Below are 6,838 nucleotides of genomic sequence, written 5' to 3'. Positions count from 1 at the left end.
ATCTAGAGATAATTTTGGAACAATCAACATCCTAATAATCTTGAGTCTTCTGGTCCTTGAATATGGTATATCATGAGAGGAAAAAATAAGATTCTATCTTAAGACACCGTTACTTGAAGTTTTTTTGTTATATGCAGCCAAGCTTAATGCTAACCAATACAGAGATGTTCACAACTCTTCATGAATACAACAGATATTTGATTAAAATAAACAGATGGAGGTGCCCAAAAAAAAAAAAAAAAGAAAAGAATGGGGACATGTGAAAAGGACACAGGAGTCAACCTGAAAGTGTTCCCAATTGCCAAAGCTTAAACAATTTGAGCAACAAAATGAATAATAATAGTATTGGATCATAACCCAACGAATAAAATAAATATCCACAAATCCATACTGATATAAAAGATTGAATAAATAAACAGGAACGAAGAGAAAAGCATTCCTTCCAGGAGAATTCCAATTAAGAAATGTAGAAGAAATGAGGGAAATAGAAAATCTTCTTTAGAACATCACAGCAGTAATTGCTGTAGGCAAATTCACTGATATGGATGCATATGGCAAAATTAACCAAATTGTACACTTTAGGTATGTGCAATTTATTGTACACCAACTATACCTTAATAAAGCTGAAAAAGTGTTAATAAAATGCATTGATTTTATTGCATTTTATCTTCCAATGGAATGTTAACAATTTGGTGCTTTCACTCAAATAGAGAAGGTGAACTTCCTGTAGGCAAACGAACTGTTCTAATACCTATAGTTCAGGTATCAGAGCATACCCAAAGGGCAAATCAGAGCATATAGCAGACTCTGTCAGTGCTCTGCCTATCTGTCCTCACCCATACCACTCCAACGGATGACTGGTCCACCTTCCAACAGCCAGCACATGCATTTACCTGAGGGCTTTCTCTGGCTGCTGGAGCCCACTTTGACTGCCCATATGTCAGGGCAGAAGTGCCAAGGAATTAATGCCCCCAGAGGAACTGCCCTCAGATGGTGACTGATGGGAGTCGACTGGTATATAAATACCCCAGTTCCCTCAACCCTTAGGTGGAGTAACTCTGAAATGCATGTTCTACACTGTTTCCCAGAGTTCCACAACAGGATTATGCTCTCCAGTCATGACAGTGCTAACTGACTTGATAACATGCCCTTTACTGGTTGCCTTCCCATCCTTGTCTCACTTCCCTACCTCCCTACTGGCATTTCCTTTACTTCCAAATAAACTACTTTCACTTGAATCCTTGTTTCAAGGCTGGCTTCTGGGGGAACTCAAACTAAGACAAAGATGTAGTGAGTACCTTCTGGGAATAGATGAGCATCTCTTAGGAAAAAATTGCTGAGGAACATACTTCCCTCAAATTGAAAACTACCAATAATTTCAAGAATGCAAACATTTGTTTTTTTCAGGCTACAAATATGCTTTAGTATTACTGTCTATAAAACCAGTGCAATTAAACATAAGCAATAATATATGCAACTGGCTTGGAGTTGATCTGCTTCTCACCATTTCTGATGGGCAGTTCAGGCCATCTCAGCCGTGACTCAGTTTATTCTCAGTCTAACAGGCTGAAGCCCGTATGTATTTAGCTATTTGTCACTGTTCAGCAACTCTTCACCTCTGGCAATTTTGTTTTTGCTATCCCTTACTTGTCTATTTGCATAAGATATCTGAGAAGAAAGGAGGAGCAAGCTCATGGCACAAAGCTGCAGTTTTATAAAGCAATTATTTATCCTAATGAGAGGGGCTGCTGAGCTCAAGGCTTGAACACAGTGCGTTGACAATGAACAATTTGTATCACACATTAACATGGCAATTAAAATCCATGGAATATCCATAGATATTGGAAATGAAATGGTTCTGGAAATAGCAGTAACTGATATGGTTACTTATCACCTTTGAGGAGAGAGTGGTGGTAGGTGTGGTAGACTGAAAAAATTGCCCCAATTCTTTACCTTTCCCTGTATCCACACCCCCTTTGTCACGTAACTTTGTCATGTTCTTCTGCTCTGCCCCTGGGCTCAGCATGTGGCTTGCTTTAGGACAATGGGATGTCGGTGAACATGACACAAGCAGAGACTTGAAAGGACCTTGCATGATTGGACTGGCTCGCTCTTGCCTTCAGCCATCACTATGAGAACATGGTAGGATGGCCTGCTGGAGGATGAGAGACACACGGAGCAGAGCTGAGTCACCCTACTCATTCTAGCTAAGGCCAACTCGAACCAGCTGAGAGTCAGCTGATCACCAGATACGTGAGTGAGCCTACGTTAAGACCAGATGCATTGTCCAGCTGAGCCCAGTTTAAGTCACCAACCCACAGACACATTAGCTAAATTGAATATTTTAAGCCAAGTTTTAGAGTGGTTTGTTACATAACATTTTTATGGAAATAGATAATTAAAACAGTAAGGGTAGAGATTGAGGAGCATAACCTTTCTTGAGGGCAAATCCAAGGAAAAAAAACCAAACTCATGGCTGTTGAGTCTATTCCAACTCATAGCGACCCTATCGGACAGAGTAGAACTGCTCCATAGGGTTTCCAAGGCTATAAATCTTTACGGAAGCAAACTGCCACATCTTTCTCCTGTGGAGAGTCTGAGGGGTTCGAACTGCCAAACTTTTAGTTAACAACAGAGCACTTAACCACTGCACCACCAGGGTTCCTTTTCGTGAGGGCAGTAAGGCCCAAAATTCACATGAAAATGGATAAATTCAGCATGTCATCTGAGTACTTATAATTATCTAGATATGTGGTGGATTTTAAAACCTCCAAATCAGAGATTGCAAACCGGTGGCCCACCATACTCATCTAGTCTCGAGATGTGTCCCTGTGGAATGTTGAAAGCCCAATTTGTCTTCTTTTAAGTCAGAAAGAGTGATTGAGTCCCTATTAGAGAGCTTACCGCTATTCATTTAAACTTCTTTCACTGCTATCAGTTGGATGTAAAATCTAAAGCTAAGCAGGGTCAGGAAAGCTTGACAGGGTTCAGCCAAAGAAACAGAACCACTAGGAATGATGCAGAATCAGGGATTTATTATAGAGCTTTGACCTTAAGCAACTGTAGAAACTGGTAAAGCAGTTTCGGTTTGCTTGCTTCTTCTGCATCTGGTGCTGAGCCTGTAGTCAGGATTAAAAAGTAGGAGAGAACAGGGACAACTGCGACCTGCAAAGAACAAGCTGGAACCTGTATTGGCTTTAGCCATCTCTAAATCTGCGACCTTGCTGCTGTGGTGACCTGCAGGAGAATCTGGCCGTGAAGCCACACATGCACCTGGTCTACGATTTGGGGAAGCTGAAGGAAGAGATCCCACAAGAACTGGAACTGCAGGCCTGGCTGCTGGCCCACCAATAAGGTGCACCCGAAGAGCCACAAAAATGGGTGCAAACTGTAACAGGGCCTAACCTACATTTACCTTCTGAGAGTAAACATGGCTACTGAATCACCTCCACCTGCCAAAACTCCTACAAAGTTCCCCTGTGGTCAACCCTAACTAGACACATAGGGAAAGGAACTCTGGGAAATGTAGTACCAGCTTAGTCAAGTTGATACATTACAAAGGCACCACATCCTGACCCTTATTTGAACAAGTGAAACCTTGGGTGGAAATCAGGAAGCCAGCTATTATATCTTAAGCTTTAAATTTCTGGATGGAAACGAGTCATCTGGTTCACTCTGTGGGTCTCAGGAAGATTTTGACTGCAAGTGAGTCAAACTGGCTTAAATGTAGGGAGGCTTATTATCTCACGTAATAAGTTCAAAGACAGTGTGGTTTCAGAGAAGGCTAATTAACGGCTCAACAACCCCATCTAGGATCCACATTCTTTCCATTTTTCGATTGACATCCTTGGAGTGTTGGGTTTGTCCTCTGGCTTGTCTCTTTTCTGGGGACAAGGTGATCAAATAAGTTCCAACCATCACATCCCCACAAAGTAACATCCAAAATTGTCTACTTTTTTAAGTGTGAGGAAACCTTTCCCAGAAGTCTCCCTAGCAGACGTCTCTTGATATTCCATTGGCCAGAATTGGTCACATGTCCACCCTAAACCAATAATTGGCAAGTAGAATGGAACCACAATAATTTAGCTTCCTAGGCTATGATTGGAATAATGGGCTCAAACATAGCAACAATTGTGAGGATGGCACAGACCCAGGCAATGTTTCATTCTGTTATACATAAGGTCGCTATGAGTCGGAGCTGACTCGACGGCACCTAACACCAATAGGCTGTGATTATTTTCACATAAATTTATCTCTTACTTTGCTTATGATATATGCTCCAAAATGCAATTATTAAGTCAAAAGGCATGAATAGCACCACAGCTCTAATTTAAAAAAAAAAGTAAAGCTAAACTGGCCCTCTATTGACATCATTTTTCTTTCCTGAGGCCATCTCTGGAGTGTTTATGTACGGAGTCAACAAGTGAATGAATGATTTAGCCTTCCATGAATACCCATCCTGGAACCAAACTGGGTTTCTATTAGCAAGGAAGAATGGAAGATACAGGTGGGCACTGGTTGCTTGGGGACTATTCATTCACTCGATATTTACTTTGCATCTGCAAACATATCAAGACCACTGGATATGAAAGCTCCACGAATAACGCTTAGGGAAGGGGGAAGAATTTCTCCATGCCCAGAGAGAGAAAGTGTGACCCTCTTGTAAGCTCTAGATGGAAGCTTTCAAATAGACAGATGAGAGAATAGATACACGGGAGAGCTATTTCCACCTTTCGATGTCATTGTTAGGAATGAGATGGTTGGAACTGCTACAGCCACCTGGTGATCAGGAGGAGACTAGCCTAAAGATGGCAGAGCAAAAAGATGGAAGGAACTTGGGTTCTAGATGGGGTCGTCAAGCCATTTAATTAATCTGCCACAAAACTACTCTTTCTTGGGACTTGAGATAATAAATTCCCTTATTAAGGAGTCACCTCTACAGACGGGATGTTTTGCCAAATGTTTTTATGCTTTATCATTTAGATTTGTTGCCTGAAAGCTGCCAGACTTCTGGAAATTTCCCTCAGCAATTCCAGATAACTCCTGTAATCATTTTCAGGCACTACAGCTTTTAAAAACACTCCTCTTCTACTTACCTGCAGAAAGCAGACACACTCCCTTCCTGCTATTATAAAAGCCAAGCTTTGTGAAGCTAATCATTTGCAAAACCTAACCATTCTAGACCTCCCAGAAATGGAAGCTGGAGCAGGACAGAACACAGGTACATTCTGTTTAGATCTCTCTTTTTTTTTTTTTTATTGTTATGCTTTAAGTGAAAGTTTACAATTCAAGTTAGTCTCTCATACAAAAATATATACATATATTGTTTTGTGACCCTAGTTGTTCTCCCTATACTATGACAGCACACTTTTCCTTTCCACCCAGGATCTCCCATGTCCGTTCAACCAGTTCCTGACCCTCTCTGCCTTCTCATCTTGCCTCTGGACAGGAGCTGCCCATTTCGCCTCATGTAGCTACTTGAGCTAAGAAGCACACTCTTCACAAGTATCATTTTATGTCCCATAGTCCAGTCTAATCTTTGTGTGAAGAGTTGGCCTCGGGAATGGTTTTAGTTTTGGGCTGAGAGTCCGGGGGCCATGTATTCCAGGGTCCCTCCAGTCTCAAACTATTAAGTCTGGTCTTTTTACTAGAATTTGAGTTCTTCACCCCACTTTTCTCCTGCTCCGTCAGGGACTCTCTGTTGTGTTCCCTGTCAGGGCAGTCACTGGTGGTAGCCAGGCACCATCTAGTTCTTCTGGTCTCAGGCTGATGAAGTCTCTGGTTTATGTGGGCCTTTCTGTCTCTTGGGCTCATACTTTCCTTGTGTCCCTGGTGTTCTTCATTCTCCTTTGCTCCAGGTGGGTTGGGACGAATTGATGCATCTTAGATGGCCGCTCACTAGCTTTTAAGACCCGAGATGCCACTCACCAAAGTGGGATGCAGAACATTTTCTTAATAAACTTTGTTATGCCAATTGACCTAGATGTCCCCTGAAACTATGGTCTCCACAGCCCCGCCCCTGCTACTCTGTCCCTCGAAGTGTTTGGTTGTATTCAGGAAACTTCTTAGCTTTGGCTTAGTCCATTTGGGGTGACTTCCCCAGTAGTGTGTGCTGTCCTTCCCTTCACCTAAGATAATTCTTGTCTACTTTCTAGTTAGTGACGTTCTGTCCAAATCTTACCTGCAGTTCAAAGACGCTCAAGATTCTACAGTCAGAAGGAAACTGACCTTCAACAGAATGGATCTCCCTTTTTAGTCCCAAACTCACTTCAACTAATTTCCATGTTTCACTATATGCTATTGGGAGCCTCTTCCCATTGTCACCACCACATGTAGGTGTGTGTGAACACATGTGTATATACACACACACACACTCTCTCACAGCAGGTTCCTAGAGAAATGTTTATATTGAAAATCACTCAGAAATCACAATGCTACAAATCCCTCTATATAGTTCTGCCTCAGCCTCTCTCTACCCCACCTCCCAAGAAAACCTCCTTAGTAGAAGTAGAAAGGAAGACAGAGAGGCAGCTTGTCACTTCCGGCCCTGCCATCACTGGAACCATGAAGGAGGTCAAAATCTTCTGGGAAATTTGAGCCAAGGTTGTCGGGAGTCTGCAGCCACATCTGCCATTGAGCAGGAGGCCAGGCTGGTTCTCCTCTGTCTTCTCCAAAGCATTTTATATGAAGGGCTCAATCAATGGCTGTTGATTTAAGTTTTGCGTCAGGTGTACAAATCACATTATCATTTATGTAATTCTGTACAGCTGACAAAATGCTTCCATGTGCATGATGTCATTTAATTGGGGCTACGATTCCTCAAGGTGGCTCTGCTCCT

This window comes from Trichechus manatus, unplaced genomic scaffold (assembly GCF_000243295.1).
Source record: "Trichechus manatus latirostris isolate Lorelei unplaced genomic scaffold, TriManLat1.0 scaffold00100, whole genome shotgun sequence".
NCBI lineage: Eukaryota > Metazoa > Chordata > Mammalia > Sirenia > Trichechidae > Trichechus > Trichechus manatus.
The sequence above is the reverse complement of the archived record's forward strand: the minus strand, read 5'-3'. Positions refer to the sequence as shown.